This window comes from Ranitomeya variabilis, chromosome 4, assembly GCF_051348905.1.
Source record: "Ranitomeya variabilis isolate aRanVar5 chromosome 4, aRanVar5.hap1, whole genome shotgun sequence".
Taxonomy (NCBI): Eukaryota; Metazoa; Chordata; class Amphibia; order Anura; family Dendrobatidae; genus Ranitomeya; species Ranitomeya variabilis.
In genome coordinates this window covers 160348031-160366447 of record NC_135235.1, presented here as the reverse complement: position 1 = coordinate 160366447, position 18417 = coordinate 160348031, and the positions used below count along the sequence as shown (strand labels likewise).

Here is an 18417-nt window from a genome sequence, read left to right as displayed (position 1 = left end):
TTGCTAGAGTATATACAGTCCTGATCTTGAACATCAAATGTGGAAAACAATTAGTTTTAGTATGACTAAAGGTATGATATGGTTCCAGGCTGTAAATTTTGTCATATTTCTTATTGTGATTTTACCTATACATAAAGAGCAAACATGACCTAAATAGCATCATATATTGGAACTTTATTAAGTTGGAGGGGTTAGAATGGCCTTACAGTGATATGAGTGAATGTGTCATGTTCAACCCTACATGCCAAAAATACATCTGCCATAAATATTGGATCAATGTGAACCCCAATATTCATAATTGTCCACTGGCACCGGCCGGGCTGTGAGAAATCCTTTGATCTAGGAAGCTCTTTCATGGAGAAGCATACTTCTACTTTACATAAACAAATTTCAAGCACTGTTTTCTGTTTACCAAAGCATATCCTGCTTAAGTGCCTGAGCACTGTAGGGCAGAGGTGTCAAACTGCATTCCTCGAGGGCCGCCAACAGGTCATGTTTTCAGGATTTCCTTGTATTGCACAGGTGATAATTTAATCACCTGCACAGAATGATTCCAGCACCTTGTGGAATGCTAAGGAAATCCTGAAAACATGACCTGTTGGTGGCCCTTGAGGAATGCAGTTTGACACCTCTGCTGTAGGGGGTCTCTGCTTCAATGGATCCTGAGGTGTTGGCTCCCTTCCTCTCTATTATAATTAATCTCAGATATTCAATGTAAGTGGGGGATATGTCACATCTCTGGAGATGTTTTAAGGATCTTTAATTTTTCTCTATTACAAACCCCTTTAGTGAAAGCAAAAGAAAAACTACACCTAGTTAAAAATAAATATAAAATCAGATAGCATACATACATATATATTATATATATATATATATATATATATATATATATATATATATGATTTCTTGATACGCCCATATGTGTTACATGAATATATAATCATGTATTTTGTAATAGTTTAATTCAAAATAAAATGCATAATTAAGGAAAAAATGAAAAATATGTTTTTTGTCTTCAATACCATTCTAGAACATTTTATATATCCTTCTTCTCAAATGTCAATGTATTAATAGCTTACAAGAGACCTTGATAAACTTTATGCCCTCCTTTGAGTCTAAAGTTGCATCTTTTATTTTACTTTGAAACTACCATTGTTTAACTGTCAGAGACTGGAGAGCAGTCAAATCTTAAAAGATTACAACCAGCTTGACATGACATTTGTTTTCCACTATAATTAATATTGATCCCTATTGTCTGTCTACACCAAGCACTTAATGTATGTTGAGAAAATATAGCTTGAAAAAGATTCCAGAAGCTGAAAACCAAGAACTGTTAAGTCTGAGAATAGACTGCAGAACATTATACACTTATTTTTTTCATGTGATTAATTTAACATAGGGTGTAGCTAGGGGTATTCACAGACCTGAGTGGATCCCCTAATGCTGCTTCAAGTAATCAAGACAATTCTCATTAACCCTTTAAGGAGCAGGGTTTTTTTTACCTTTTCCTAACATTCTACCAAGAACCATAACTTTATATTTTTCTGTTACCCCTTATTTTTTGAAGGACAAATTGTAGTTTTGAGTGTGTAATATACTCAAGAATGGGAATGTTGAAGCAGGATGAAATGATGAAAAAATAAAATTCTGCCATTGTTTTTTGAATTTAGTTTTTATAGTGAAAATTACCTGGGAATTTGTTGTGAGTTTGGTTTTTGGGCTCCCCCGGTGGTCACTGGTGGTACTGGACTTGTGTGCTTCACTTTCTCTGTTCACCTGTTTCCATCAGGATATGGGTGTATCCTATTTAGCCTTGCTGCTCAGTTATTCTAATGCCGGCCATCAATGTAACCAGAGCCTTTCTGTTGCATGTTCCTGCTTCTAGACTACTATCAGCTAAGTTGGACTCTTAGTCCTAAGTTTGTTTTGCATTTTTGTTCCAGTTCACAGTTATGTTATTTTTCTGTAGCTGGAAGCTCTTGTGGGCCGAAATTGCCACTCCGGTGTCATGAGTTGACACATGAGTCTTAAAGTAATTTCGGGATGGTACTTTAATAGGGTTTTCAGCTGACCGTGAAGTTCTCTATTGTATCTTCTTGCTATCTAGTAAGCGGACCTCGCTTTGCTGAACCTACCTTCATACTGCGTATGTCTTTTCCTCTGAACTCACCGTCAATATATGTGGGGGGCTTCTGTCTCCTTTTTGGGGGAATTTCCCTAGAGGTAAGCCAGGTCTGTCTTTTCCTCTATTAGGGTTAGTTAGTCCTCCGGCTGGCGCTAGGCGTCTAGGGATAAAACGTAGGTACGCCACCCGGCCACTGTTAGTTGTGTGGTAGGTTTAGCTCACGGTCAGCTCGAGATTCCATCACCCAAGAGCTGTTCTGTTATTTATGTTCTCTGACGTTCCCTTGCCATTGGGAACCATGACAGTATGGCCGGCCCAGTGTTAAAACCGTTGGCAGAAGAAAGGAGAGAAAAAGAAGTCTGCAGATTTATTTTTTTTTCCTCTGAGCTTGCTCTATAGTTGACTTAGTTGCATTTCTGCTCTAATTGCAGCCTTTGTCTCTCTCTCTCCTTCTAATCCTTGAATGGCTCTGATCTCACCTGATTAAAATGGATCCTCAGAGTTTGGCTACAGGTTTGAATAATCTTGCTACGAAGGTTCAAAATTTACAGGATTTTGTTATTCATGCTCCTATATCTGAACCTAGAATTCCTATACCAGAATTTTTCTCCGGGGATAGATCTCGTTTCCTGAATTTCAAAAATAATTGTAAATTATTTCTTTCCCTGAGATCTCGCTCCGCTGGAGATCCCGCACAGCAGGTTAGGATAGTAATTTCCTTGCTGCGGGGTGACCCTCAAGACTGGGCATTTGCATTGGCACCCGGGGATCCTGCGTTGCTCAATGTGGATGTGTTTTTTCTGGCTTTGGGGTTGCTTTATGAGGAACCTAACTTAGAGATTCAGGCTGAAAAAGCCTTGATGGCCCAATCTCAAGGGCAAGATGAAGCTGAAATATACTGCCAAAAATTTCGTAAATGGTCTGTGCTTACTCAGTGGAATGAGTGCGCCCTGGCGGCGAATTTCAGAGAGGGTCTCTCTGATGCCATTAAAGATGTTATGGTGGGGTTCCCTGCACCTACAGGTCTGAATGAGTCCATGACAATGGCTATTCAGATTGATCGGCGTTTGCGGGAGCGCAAACCTGTGCACCATTTGGCGGTGTCTTCTGAGAAGGCTCCAGAAAATATGCAATGTGATAGAATTCTGTCCAGAAGCGAACGGCAGAATTTTAGGCGAAAAAATGGGTTGTGCTTCTATTGTGGTGATTCAACTCATGTTATATCAGCATGCTCTAAACGTACAAAAAAGGTTGATAAGTCTATTTCAATTGGCACTTTACAGTCTAAGTTTATTCTGTCTGTGACCTTGATTTGTTCATTATCGTCAATTACCGCGGATGCCTATGTCGACTCTGGCGCCGCTTTGAGTCTAATGGATTGGTCCTTTGCCAGGCACTGTGGGTTTGATCTAGAGCCTCTGGAAGTTCCTTTACCTCTGAAGGGTATTGACTCTACACCATTGGCTAGTAATAAACCACAATACTGGACACAAGTGACTATGCGTATGAATCCAGACCATCAGGAGATGATTCGCTTCCTTGTGTTGTACAATCTACATGACGTTTTGGTGCTCGGATTACCATGGTTACAATCTCATAACCCAGTCCTTGACTGGAAAGCAATGTCTGTGTTAAGCTGGGGATGTCAGGGGGCTCATGGGGACGTACCTTTGGTTTCCATTTCGTCATCTATTCCCTCTGAGATTCCGGAATTTTTATCTGATTATCGTGATGTTTTTGAGGAGCCTAAGCTTGGTTCACTACCTCCTCACAGAGATTGCGATTGTACCATAGATCTGATTCCGGGCAGTAAATTTCCAAAGGGTCGTTTATTTAATCTATCTGTACCTGAACATGCTGCTATGCGAGAATATATTAAGGAGTCCCTGGAAAAGGGACATATTCGTCCTTCTTCATCTCCCTTAGGAGCCGGTTTTTTCTTTGTATCTAAAAAAGATGGCTCTTTGAGGCCGTGTATTGATTATCGACTCTTGAATAAAATTACAGTCAAATATCAGTATCCTCTGCCACTGCTGACTGATTTGTTTGCTCGAATAAAAGGGGCTAAGTGGTTCTCTAAGATTGATCTCCGTGGGGCGTATAATTTGGTGCGAATTAAGCAGGGGGATGAGTGGAAAACCGCATTTAATACGCCCGAGGGCCATTTTGAGTATTTAGTAATGCCTTTTGGTCTTTCAAATGCCCCTTCAGTCTTTCAGTCCTTTATGCATGACATTTTCCGTGAATATTTGGATAAATTTATGATCGTGTATCTGGATGATATTTTGATTTTTTCGGATGACTGGGATTCTCATGTCCAACAGGTCAGGAGGATTTTTCAGGTTTTGCGGGCTAATTCCTTGTGTGTGAAGGGTTCTAAGTGTATTTTTGGGGTTCAAAAGATTTCTTTTTTGGGGTACATTTTTTCCCCCTGTTCCATTGAGATGGATCCTGTCAAGGTTCGGGCTATTTGTGATTGGACGCAACCTTCTTCTCTTAAGAGCCTTCAGAAATTTTTGGGCTTTGCTAATTTTTATCGTCGATTTATAACTGGTTTTTCTGATGTTGCTAAACCTTTGACTGATTTGACCAAAAAGGGTGCTGATGTTGCTGATTGGTCCCCTGCTGCTGTGGAGGCCTTTCAGGAGCTTAAGCGCCGCTTTTCTTCCGCCCCTGTGTTGCGTCAGCCTGATGTTACTCTTCCTTTTCAGGTTGAGGTCGATGCTTCCGAGATCGGAGCTGGGGCGGTCTTGTCGCAGAAAAGTTCCGACTGCTCCGTGATGAGACCTTGTGCGTTCTTTTCTCGAAAATTTTCGCCCGCCGAGCGAAATTATGATATTGGTAATCGGGAGCTTTTGGCTATGAAGTGGGCTTTTGAGGAGTGGCGTCATTGGCTTGAGGGGGCTAGACATCAGGTGGTGGTATTGACCGATCACAAGAATTTGATTTATCTTGAGTCTGCCAGGCGCCTGAATCCTAGACAGGCGCGCTGGTCGTTGTTTTTCTCTCGGTTTAATTTTGTGGTCTCATACTTACCAGGTTCTAAAAATGTGAAGGCGGATGCCCTTTCTAGGAGTTTTGAGCCTGATTCCCCTGGTGATTCTGAACCTACAGGTATCCTTAAGGATGGGGTGATATTATCTGCTGTTTCCCCAGACCTGCGACGGGCTTTGCAGGAGTTTCAGGCGGATAGACCTGATCGTTGCCCGCCTGGTAGACTGTTTGTTCCTGATGATTGGACCAGTAGAGACATCTCGGAGGTTCATTCTTCTGTGTTGGCAGGTCATCCCGGGATCTTTGGTACCAGGGATTTGGTGGCTAGGTCCTTCTGGTGGCCTTCCCTGTCTCGAGATGTACGAGTTTTTGTGCAGTCTTGTGATGTTTGTGCTCGGGCCAAACCTTGTTGTTCTCGGGCTAGCGGATTGTTGTTATCTTTGCCTATTCCGAAGAGGCCTTGGACTCACATCTCTATGGATTTTATTTCTGATCTCCCTGTTTCTCAGAAAATGTCTGTCATCTGGGTGGTGTGTGACAGTTTTTCAAAGATGGTTCATTTGGTGCCCTTGCCTAAGTTGCCTTCCTCATCCGAGTTGGTTCCTCTGTTTTTTCAAAATGTGGTTCGCTTGCATGGTTTTCCGGAGAATATCGTTTCTGACAGGGGGACCCAGTTCGTGTCTAGATTTTGGCGGGCGTTCTGTGCTAGGATGGGCATTGATTTGTCTTTTTCGTCTGCGTTCCATCCTCAGACTAATGGCCAGACTGAGCGAACTAATCAGACCTTGGAGACTTATTTGAGGTGTTTTGTGTCTGCGGATCAGGATGACTGGGTTGCCTTTTTGCCGTTGGCGGAGTTTGCCCTCAATAATCGGGCTAGTTCTGCCACTTTGGTTTCTCCTTTCTTTTGCAATTCGGGGTTTCATCCTCGTTTTTCTTCCGGTCAGGTGGAGTCTTCGGATTGTCCTGTAGTGGATACTGTGGTGGATAGGTTGCATCGGATTTGGGGACAGGTGGTGGACAATTTGGAGTTGTCCCAGGAGAAGACTCGGCATTTTGCTAACCGCCGTCGTCGTGTTGGTCCTCGTCTTCGTGTTGGGGACTTGGTGTGGTTGTCTTCTCGTTTTGTCCCTATGAGGGTTTCTTCTCCTAAGTTTAAGCCTCGGTTAATCGGCCCGTATAAGATTTTGGAGATTCTTAACCCCGTGTCCTTTCGATTGGACCTCCCAGCATCTTTTTCTATCCATAATGTCTTCCATCGGTCATTATTGCGTAGGTATGAGGTACCGGTTGTGCCTTCCGTTGAGCCTCCCGCTCCGGTGTTGGTTGAGGGTGAATTGGAGTACGTTGTGGAGAAGATCTTGGACTCCCGTGTTTCCAGACGGAAACTTCAGTATCTGGTCAAGTGGAAGGGCTACGGTCAAGAGGATAATTCTTGGGTGACAGCCTCTGATGTTCATGCCTCTGATTTGGTCCGTGCCTTTCATAGGGCTCGTCCTGATCGCCCTGGTGGTTCTTGTGAGGGTTCGGTGCCCCCTCCTTGAGGGGGGGTACTGTTGTGAGTTTGGTTTTTGGGCTCCCCCGGTGGTCACTGGTGGTACTGGACTTGTGTGCTTCACTTTCTCTGTTCACCTGTTTCCATCAGGATATGGGTGTATCCTATTTAGCCTTGCTGCTCAGTTATTCTAGTGCCGGCCATCAATGTAACCAGAGCCTTTCTGTTGCATGTTCCTGCTTCTAGACTACTATCAGCTAAGTTGGACTCTTAGTCCTAAGTTTGTTTTGCATTTTTGTTCCAGTTCACAGTTATGTTATTTTTCTGTAGCTGGAAGCTCTTGTGGGCCGAAATTGCCACTCCGGTGTCATGAGTTGACACATGAGTCTTAAAGTAATTTCGGGATGGTACTTTAATAGGGTTTTCAGCTGACCGTGAAGTTCTCTATTGTATCTTCTTGCTATCTAGTAAGCGGACCTCGCTTTGCTGAACCTACCTTCATACTGCGTATGTCTTTTCCTCTGAACTCACCGTCAATATATGTGGGGGGCTTCTGTCTCCTTTTTGGGGGAATTTCCCTAGAGGTAAGCCAGGTCTGTCTTTTCCTCTATTAGGGTTAGTTAGTCCTCCGGCTGGCGCTAGGCGTCTAGGGATAAAACGTAGGTACGCCACCCGGCCACTGTTAGTTGTGTGGTAGGTTTAGCTCACGGTCAGCTCGAGATTCCATCACCCAAGAGCTGTTCTGTTATTTATGTTCTCTGACGTTCCCTTGCCATTGGGAACCATGACAGGAATTATAGTATTATATTTTTTCAGTTTTCCACGTGTGTATGATTATAGCAATGCCAAACATGCATTGTTTTCTTTTATTTATGTGATAAAAAAAATTGTAATTATGTAAAAGATAATATTTTGCTTTTTTTCACCATTTTCCAAGATCCGTAACATTTTTATTTTTCTGTTGATGGTGCTGTTTATTGTGTGGTGAGCTAACATTTCTATTTATACCAATTTTGTGAACATACGTTGCTTTGATTGCATATTATTTCATTTCCTTAGAGAGGTGAAGTGGCAACCAAAAATCAAAGATAGGAATTCTTTTTTTTTTCCTCTGTGATGTTCACTCTAGGGGTTCATTAATTTAATATTTTGAAAGACCGATCTTTTATAAATGCAGTGATACCAAATATGTTTTTAATCTTTCTATATTTTTAACAGTGAGAAGTGGGGTGAATTAACATTTTTATATCACTTTAGATTGTTTTATATTTTATTAAACTTTTCTTTTTCTTTTTTACTTTTATTTAATAGTCCCCATAAGTGATTTGAACCTGAAATCATTTTATTGCTTATACAATATTAGGCAATACCACAGTATAGTAGTAAATAGTGAAACTCTCAGTCTCTGATGAACCCAGCCTATGCTTGAGCTTCACAAGTGTACAGAGATGACATTACTAGAGGCCTTCATCAGGTTTCCAGTCGTCATAGTAATCCATCAGTCCTTCACAATTACACTATTGGGGCCTGATTGTAGCTGATTAGAGATGAGTGAGCACTAAAATGCACTGATGATCGTTGCTCGAACCGAGCAATTCCTAATACTCAAATGCTTGTTTCGTGTAACAAGTATAATGGGAGTCAATGAGAAATCAGAGCTTTTTTCAGCAAACACAACAAAGAGGTCTGGGGGCAGTGAAAATGTTGAACTGGATGGGAAAAGTGCTGAATGGAAGGAGAACAGTTTGGGGAAGATCCCTGGCAGCATATCTGACTCCCAGATCGCTGTTGAGAACAATGGTGTCACACTTTTGCTCCACATTCCAAATCAATGATAAATTGCATTTTACAGGAAAAATGATACTAAGAAAATTTTTTTCTTGTATAATGACTTGTATATAAGGCAAAATTTAAAAATGATTTGCGAAAAATATGATTTAAGTAAACCAAAATTGATTTAAGAAAAATAAAAATAGGAAATTTCAGTTTAGTTTATGAAGACAGCAAGAATTGGCAAAAATTAAGGACTCAGGGGGACAAAGACACACCCTGCATTAGATTTAAAAGAGGGCCTCATAAACTTTCTGTTCAAACTATCATATATTTGTACTCCTAGACTCATAAAGTCTATGCACTAAGTGTAAATCCTGCTAAAATTTAAAAGTAGGGTCATCTTTACACCCTTGAAGGCACCAACTGTATTGCTTTATTCAAATATTGTGACCAAAGTGTAGTTGTGGTACTCCTACACTCAAAGGTTTTGCAAACTGCAAAGCTAGGAACAAATTATAAGGAGGGTCATGCATAGACCTATAGAAGGCAACAACTGTTGGGCCTCATACAGATATAGAACATTAGAAACACTTTATGTGCTGCTATCATCTGGTGGTGTGTAAAAGTTAGGGTCTAAGCCAGGCTTTGTTCATTGTATTAGAGTAAGCCTGTCAGCACATTCTGATGACAGGCAAAAGCATCTGTCTGTTGTGACACCACTATGGCACTAAAAATCCGTTCAGACAAGAAGCTAGTGGCAGGTCAGCCCAACATCTCCAAGGCATAGATGAAAAGCTCCTGCCAGGTGTACAGCATTGAAACCCAAAAGCTGAAGGTCTCAGAGGAATTAATGAATGTGCTGGTTTGGTCAGCCAGGTATTGTTTGACCATCTATTACAACATTTCCCTCCTTTTCAAAAATACCCTTTCATGAGGGAATGGATACTTGCAGGATGTCATGAAATTGGCACATGCAATAGAAAAGAGAACAGGGGTGCACATGAGCAGGATCAGTGGGGTTAAGGTGGATAAGTGAAGATGTAGAACCCCTAACCTTGAGAGGTTATGCACCCCTCAGTGTGCAGGTGATGTAAATGGATGCATCCAGGGAGAAAGATTCTGACAGCACCAGATGGTGTGGTGATCCACTGTGGTCATGCAGGTCTTGGGTGATTCTCTGCTGTTGGATGAAAACTCTGTGCAATGTTCAGAGGACTGCAATGCAAGCTGGGAGTCACGTGACTGCAGGTCCTAGTAGTCACGTAATGGAAGGTCCTGAAGCAACGATGAGGTGCCTTTGTGAGCAGCTCCCTTCGAGTGCCCTCGCAGAGGTAAAGTGACAATAATGAAAGGATGAACGTGGTTTGTTGAGGAGCACTAGGCTGGTAATGATAAGAGCCAGGAAGGGTTAAAGGTGCAAACCTTTATTGAATCATAAGTCCACTGAATCATAAGTCCACAACGCATTTCAGCGGCGTTCTGCCGTCTTCATCAGGTGGCATATCAAAAATGAGGGCTAACAGGATATTTAAAAGAAGAGGAAGCAATGAAAAAGGGCAAATAATCAAACATAATTTCCAAAGGAGGACCATATGCACCCTTAAGGTGCCAGAACATAATATGTAAAAATGCAGCAAGAGCAATTATATCACATGAAGTACAAAATACAAAATATTTATTGCTAAGAGATGGAAATAACAAATAAAATATAATATGATAAAAGTATGATTAAAATTAATATTAAAAACAATAACAGAAAAAGATAAAACAATGAAAACAATAAGAAAGATTATCCAACAATGTTATCTATTGTAAGGTTTAGACCCTCTGGGGCCAGTGGAGTGCCCTGGGCGTCCAATAAAAGGGGGTGAAAGAAAGTGAAGAATAGAGTCAATAAAGGATAATTTGTGAAGCCACCTGTGATATTCGGCCAGGGATGGCCGGTGCTTCTTAAAAGGGTACAATGGGGCTAATGGAATTGTAGGAGAGTTGGTATAGCTCTCAACAGGTAGCGCTTAGTCCCCAGGGCTACTGATACAGTTGGTAAGAGGGATGATTGATGGTGGGACTGAGGGTGCAGGAAATAAATGAAAGACACAGGGATAGCAGTTTCCTTTACCTTTTACTGTTGAAATGCAGGTACAGTCCAGGGTACAGGTAGCAAGTGGTGATGGGGTCCAGGCAGCTAGAAACAGCTTGGGATCAACCTAGCCAGGTAGGTTTGGAGTCCTTCCTTCTGCGCTATATACTCTGACCCTTGTTGACTGAAGCTCTGCACAAGTCCTCTTAGCGCTTTCTTCTTGGGTGAGCCCAGTCGCTGCTCTTGACCCCAGGCTCCTCTCCTTTGCCTCTTCTCCTCTCACTGTCCCTGCACACACTCACTAACAGACTGCCTAACCCCGCCTCCAGGCCAGAATTTTATGGGGAAGCTCCCCTGAAACCTGGCTTAGAACTCCCCCTTCTGGTCTGGAGTCAGGACGGTGTTGCATGTCAGAATTACCTTCGCTTCCAGACATTACATCACCCCCCGTGAGGAAGGCAATGCCATTGTGGGAACGGGACATCTTGGGTGCCACATTCACCCCTAGTATAATTCAGTACTCCCAGACTGAGGAAACAAAAAAAAGAAAACATCTTTACAGCTGAACAATTAAAAAAGTTTACAGGGTTTAAAAAATATAAAAATTTACAAAAACCAAAACAAAACGGTAATGAATGGCCAATTAAGTTCCTGGGGGCAACACTGGTCTATTTGTTTTACCCTCCGGACTTTTGGAGTTGCCTCGGTGAGAACCGCCCCAACCCACCTTTGCTTCATTCCCACGCCTGGCTACGGGACTCTCTGTTGGTAGGCCTGGTCTTTGACCATGACGACGGTTTATTTTCTAGGCCAAACTGGGGTAACTATGCACATGAAAAGGGTCCTGACCACAACCTAGTCCTGTGGCCCAATTGTCCTTTTACTGGTTGTTATGCATGTTTAAAAGTTCACACAGTAGTCTCTGTAGTTACTCATGCTTTAATGGTTGCAAACTTATACATTCTCAAACTTATTTGTATTCGTATTACAGTGTCATTTTAGTCCTTATACCGGGCTGGGATCTGACTTCTTTTACTACGGGTAGATCTACGCAGTACAGGTATTGATAGTGGCCTAACCGGATTCACTATGCTTGATACTACTGGTGTAGTGTACTCGCTATTGGCTATGCCACAGATGATTCTATGCAGCTCAGGTATACCTGATTTCCTACGACTGCTCCTGCTCGCTGTGGGCATGACAGATTCACCGCTGGCAGGGGGTGGACTCTCTTGCTCTGCTGCTGGTGTGGCACCTGCTGCTTGAGCCCGCTGGTCTTCAGGTTGGTCTTGAATCACATCTCCTTCTGGCACTATTAGTTGGGGAATGGTCAAGACAGGTACTACCATGCCTTGGTTTACTTGTGTCCATGACTGGGAAAAGTCTCCAAGAATGGTATGGATTTTCTTTTCCACCTCTTCTATGGATTGAGGGGCATCTTGGATTTCTTCTTGGTTTTTAATTGGTCAGGGCATGCCTTCAGATGATATCTTGATACTGCTGCTGAGGTTTCTCCTCCATCTTTATTGACAATACATACCTTGGTGTTATCAAAGTTTGAACGCATGACGGTGTATGTTTCAGCCTTCCACTGATCATCTAGCTTGTGCATTCTTCTCTTCCTTTTGAGAACTTGTTCTCCTGGTACTAAAGGAGTAGGTGGAGTGTGTTGGTTGTAGCTCTTTTCCAGTCTCTGCCTGACTTGGGACAAACTTTTCTTTACACATTCCTGCACTTTGCGGTATTGCCATTGCCGCTCTGTATCCCAGTCTGTATCTGGTGATGTCATCACAGGTGTTAGGACACCCATGTCCAAGTCAATGAGGAACTTGCCAGGTCTCGCTATCAAGTAGGTTGGAGTACTATTGTGGAGTTCACTGGGATATGATTGTATAGATCTACCAAATCCGGCAACTTCTCTCACCACAAGTTTCTCTCTTCCAGAGACAAGGTCTTCAACAGGTCAATTACCACCTTGTTCATTTTCTCATACATGCCCTTTGTCTGTGGATGGTATGGCATTGTCCTGATCTTCTTGCATACATACAGGTTACAGAACTTCTGAAACACTTCTGCTTCAAAAGCTGGGCCTTGGTCAGTGAGCACTAGTGTTGAGCATTCCGATACCGCAAGTATCCGATACTTTTGTTCTATCGGGAATCGGTATTGGGATTAATATCAATGTGTAAAAGAAAGAATTAAAATAAAAAATAGGGATATACTCACCTCTCCGGCGGCCCCTGGACTTTACCGCCGTAACCGGGAGCCGTTGTACCTAAGAATGCGCGCTTGAAGGGCCTTAGATGACGTCACGGCGCTCTTATTGGTCCGTAGCAGTCGCATGACCACTAGGCGACCAATCACAAAGCCGTGACGTCACCCTAAGGTCTTTCAAGCGCTTGAAAGACCTTAGGTGACGTCACGGCTTTGTGATTGGTCGCCTAGCGGTCACGCGACCGCTACGCGACCAATCAGAAGCTGCGGACGTCTTCTAAGGTATTTCAAGCGCTTGAAAGACCTTAGGGTGACGTCACGGCTTTGTGATTGGTCGCCTAGCGGTCACGCGACCGCTACGGACCAATCAGAGCGCCGTGACGTCATCTAAGGCCCTTCAAGCGCGCATTCTTAGGTACAACGGCTCCCGGTTACGGCGGTAAAGTCCAGGGCGCGTCAGAGGGTGAGTATATCCCTATTTTTTATTTTAATTCTTTCTTTTACACATTGATATAGATCCCAGGGCCTGAAGGAGAGTTTCCTCTCCTTCAGACCCTGGGAACCATACAGGATACCGTCCGATACTTGGTGTCCCATTGACTTGTATTGGTATCGGGTACCGGTATCGGATTAGATCCGATACTTTGCCGGTATCGGCCGATACTTTCCGATACCGATACTTTCAAGTATCGGACGGTATCGCTCAACACTAGTGAGCACCTTTTCAGGGTAAATGTAAGGTCAACAAAAGTGTTCTTGGAATGCTTTGGCAGCTGTCTTTGCTGTTTCATCTTTAACAGGCATGACTACCAGGAACCTTGAGTAATAGTCCACTAATGTGAGGGCGTAGACATAGCCCAAACAGCTTGGGGTCAGCTTCACGTGGTCCAAAGCTACCAGTTCAAGCGGTTGTTTGGTGATGATCGGCTGTAATGGGGCTTGCTGGCTGTTGCAGTCTTTCCTGCACAGGTTGCAGGGGCTACATTCTTGGCACCACTTCTCAATGGCTGTCCTCATGCCAATCCAGTAGAATCTCTCACGAAGTAGAACCTCCAACTTCTTCCACCTGAAGTGTCCTGCTGCATTGTGGTATGCCTCTAAGACTATTGGCACATCCTGCTTCGGGACTACAACCTGCCAGACCAGTTCATGAGTGTGTGGGTTGATGTTCCTTCAACACAGCTTACCCTCATAGATGAACAGCTTGCCCTTCTCTTTACACAACTGTTGAGTCTCTTGTGGGGCATCTGGACTCGGGTGTGAGTCAACTTGTGTCATTAGCTCCTTTACGAGGCAGACTGCTCGATCAATATCGTGTATTTCTGCCCACTCATGGTAGGTCAATGGGTTTAACGTGGCCTTCTGCATGATGCAGCTCTTGTTCCCCACCCCCTGGGAGCATTGGGCCGCAACTGGGCAGTGGTAGACTAGTAACTCGATTTCTTCAAGTGCTTCCGGATCTTCTCTCTGGTGAATTGGGCAGTATGGACAGCGCATCAACATTAGCATTCTTATGTCTCACTTGGTACTTGATGGTAAACTCATAGTTGGACAGTTGGACAGCTGGGCTATCCATCGCTGTTCCAATGCACCTAGCTTTGCCATTTCAAGGTGGGTCAGTGGATTATTGTCTGTAGATGGTAAACTAAAGCCAAGTAGTGCTTGAAGCACTCCATTACCGCCCAGACAATGGCAAGGAACTCCAGTTTAAAGAACTGTAGTTGTTGGAGTTCCTTTCAGTGGGATGAAGCTTCCTGCTGACATAGGCAATCACTCTCTTTCTGCCTTTCTGCACTTGTGACAGCACGGTTCCTAATCCCACATTGCAGGCATCAGTGTAAAGCATGAATGGTTGGTCATAGTCAGGATAGGCCAGGACTTCATCTGCTGTGAGAGCCAGCTTCATCCGAGTAAAGGATTCTTCTAGTCTGTCGCTCCACTCGAATGGAGGACTCTTGTTCTTAGCCTTCTTGTATTGGCCCACTAGGAGGTCTTGCAGGGGTGCGACTATCTTGGTAATGCCCATGATTAATCTCCGGTAGTAGCCTACCAACCCGAGGAACTGCCATACTTTATGAATGTTCTTGGGTTTCGGCCAGTCCCTGATAACAGTGACTTTGTCAGGGTCTGGTGCCACACCTTCGGCGCTTAAAAAACGTGACCTAGATACTGCACCTTGGGCTTCAGCAGGTGGCATTTGGACGGCTTCACTTTCAGGCCAAAGTTGGAAATAATTGAAAGACACAGGGATAGCAATTTCCTTTACCTTTTACTGATGAAATGTCGGTACAGTCCAGGGTACAGGTAGCAGGTGGTGATGGGGCTGAGCAGCCTGGAAACAGCTTGGGGCCCATGTAGCCAGGTGGGTTCAGAGGCCTTCCTTCTGCGCTGTATACTCTGAACCTTGATGCCTGAAACTCTGCACAAGTCCTCTCAGTGTCTGTACTCCCAACCTGTATGACTGACAGCCTGGATCTTTCATGGGCACTGTCTTCTCACTGCCAGCCCCAGACTCCTGACTTGTTGTGGTACCTGCAGGTGTTACATGGGACAGGAGATTTGCAATCTCCTGCCTTCTGGTTTCAGTGGCTGGGTATGCAATTCCCACACTACCACGGACTCTGGTGTCCGGTCTCTTGGCACTTTCTTCTAAGGTGAGCCCTGTCACAGCTCCAGACCCCAGACTCCTCTCCTTTGCCTCTTCTCCTCTCATTGTCCCTGCACACACTCACTAACAGACTGCCTAACCCCGCCCCCAGGCCAGAATTTTATAGGGAAGCTCCCCTGAAACCGGGTTTAGAGCTCCCCCTTGTGGTCTGGAGTCAGGACGGTGTTGCATTTCAGAATTACCTGACTAGGGGATCCCTCTTTGCTTCCAGGCATGACATAACCCCCTCCACCGTGAGGAAGGCAATGCCATTGTGGCAACCAGACTCCTAGGGTGCCACAGCAGTGTACCAAGTTTAAAAGTCCAATAGTTTTCCCATTGACCAGATACCTCAAACGGTCTGGGGCATTAACTGGTACATGATCAATAATAGTGAGACTCAAGTGAGTAGGATTATTTTGGTGGGTGGCACAGAAATGCTTAGAAACACTGTGTAGTAGATAACAGTTACAGATGTTTTGACGGTGTTTATTTAAGTGGGCATGCATTGTATGGATTGTGTGACCCACATACTATAAGCCACAAGTGCATTGTAACAGATAGATAGCATAATTTGACTGGCAATTCACGTGACAGTTGATAGTATAGTTAGTGCCTGTTGTGTTTGATGTAAAAGATTTGGCTTCATTAATAATGGAGGAACAACACAAACACTTAGGGGTCTTAAATGCAAAACAACTAGGGTTCGAGGGGATACAGATTGTAGGATCCTCAGTGACCATGAGTATTATGAGTTACTGGATTGTGATCTTTCTATTTTCCTGAAATATATTGAGCTAATTAAGGACGTGCACACTAGAGGTATCCTTAATAAGAAAGAGAAGAAATGTTTAAACATTTCCCGCTATCAGGTTCCTTATTTCTATTTTCTGCCCAAATTACAGTATATATATAAATTACCCCAGAATAGTGCATGGGTAAATAAATTTACAGAGGAAAACCTGCAATAATAATACTCGAGTGATAACTGAGTATCACTGAGCGCGTTCGCTCATCCCTATAGCTGATGCATGCAAGCACTTGCAGAAATAGATAGCAGTGTCTAAATGGTTAACAACATGTCTAAAGGTTGGCCTCAAGCCTATGAAGCCAGCATCAGCCAGGTGTGGAGGAAGCTCAACTCCAGAATCCTCTCCATATATGTGGAAACCTTCATAGGACATTAATTCATGTCCTATTGCACAAAGGGATAAATTACATAATTTTCACTATTAATCCTCTTAGTAATCGCTTGCAGAACATTTTTGCTGCTTTCTTTTTCACCTGTTTTCTATATAGACATTACTAAAAAGTGTAGCAACCTACACAACCTACACCGGGCCCTTTATTATGTACTGTATGTCCTTGAGTATAAGACGCAAATTCAATAGGACAGGGAAATAACTAACATTCTTTTGCAGGCCATACGTTGCATTTTCTTACAAAATAATCCTAGCTAAAAAGAACAAACTTTTTTTTATACCCATTTTGAGAGGCAAGAGAAGAGAATGGGGAGAATAAAATTAAGAGTATGTGATATAAACATAAATAATAGGGATAATTAGGAAAAGGGGGGTTAAAGTAGGGGTTTTTTAAAAAAAAAGAGACACAAAAAGAGTTTTCCCTCTGTGACTTGAGTGCCTTTTCTACCTGTGTAACAGATGTGACAGATGTCACTCCACCAAACAACAATGAAGCAAAATACATCTTGAGCTATTGGAAAACTGTAGCAGATAGGCCATGCAATGTATTGGAGAATATACAGTTAGGTCCATATATATTTGGACAGAGACAACATTTTTCTAATTTTGGTTATAGACATTACCACAATGAATTTTAAACAAAACAATTCAGATGCAGTTGAATTTCAGATTTTCAGCTTTCATTTGAGGGTATCCACATTAAAATTGGATGAACGGTTTAGGAGTTTCAGCTCCTTAACATGTGCCACCCTGTTTTTAGAGGGACCAAAAGTAATTGGACAATTGACTCCAAAGCTATTTCATGGACAGGTGTGGGCAATCCCTTCGTTATGCCATTCTCAATTAAGCAGATAAAAGGCCTGGAGTTTATTTGAGGTGTGGTGCTTGCATTTGGAAGGTTTTGCTGTGAAGTAAACATGCGGTCAAAGGAGCTCTCCATGCAGGTGAAACAAGCCATCCTTAAGCTACGAAAACAGAAAAAACCCATCCGAGAAATTGCTACAATATTAGGAGTGGCAAAATCTACAGTTTGGTACATCCTGAGAAAGAAAGAAAGCACTGGTGAACTCATCAATGCAAAAAGACTTGGGCGCCCATGGAAGACAACAGTGGTGGATGATCGCAGAATAATCTCCATGGTGAAGATAAACCCCTTCACAACAGCCAACCAAGTGAACAACACTCTCCAGGAGGTAGGCGTATCAATATCCAAATCTACCATAAAGAGAAGACTGCATGAAAGTAAATACAGAGGGTTCACTGCACGGTGCAAGCCACTCATAAGCATCAAGAATAAAAGGGCTAGACTGGACTTTGCTAAAAAACATCTAAAAAAGCCAGCACAGTTCTGGAAGAACATTCTTTGGACAAATGAAACCAAGAGCAACCTCTACCAGAATGATGGAAAGAGAAAAGTATGGCGAAGGCATGATACAGCTCATGATCCAAAGCATACCACATCATCTGTAAAACACGGCGGAGGCAGTGTGATGGCTTGAGCATGCATGGCTGCGAGTGGCACTGGGTCACTAGTGTTTATTGATGATGTGACACAGGACAGAAGCAGCCGAATTAATTCTGAGGTATTCAGAGACATACTGTGTGCTCAGATCCAGCCAAATGCAGCCAAACTGATTGGTCGTCGTTTCATAGTACAGATGGACTATGACCCAAAACATAAAGCCAAAGCAACCCAGGAGTTTATTAAAGCAAAGAAGTGGAATATTATTGAATAACCAAGTCAGTCACCTGATCTCAACCCAATTGAGCATGCATTTCACTTGTTAAAGACTAAACTTCAGACAGAAAGGCCCACAAACAAACATCAACTGAAAACCACCACAGTGAAGGCCTGGCAGAGCATCAAAAAGGTGGAAACACAGCGTC

General features: G+C 43.1%; 1 protein-coding gene across 1 annotated transcript in view; it reads left to right on the top strand.

Annotated features, from left to right (window-relative positions):
• Positions 1-18417, top strand: part of NRG3 (neuregulin 3) — a 1406690-nt gene that overhangs the window by 1092676 nt on the left and 295597 nt on the right. The gene's annotated exons all lie outside the window — the stretch shown is intronic.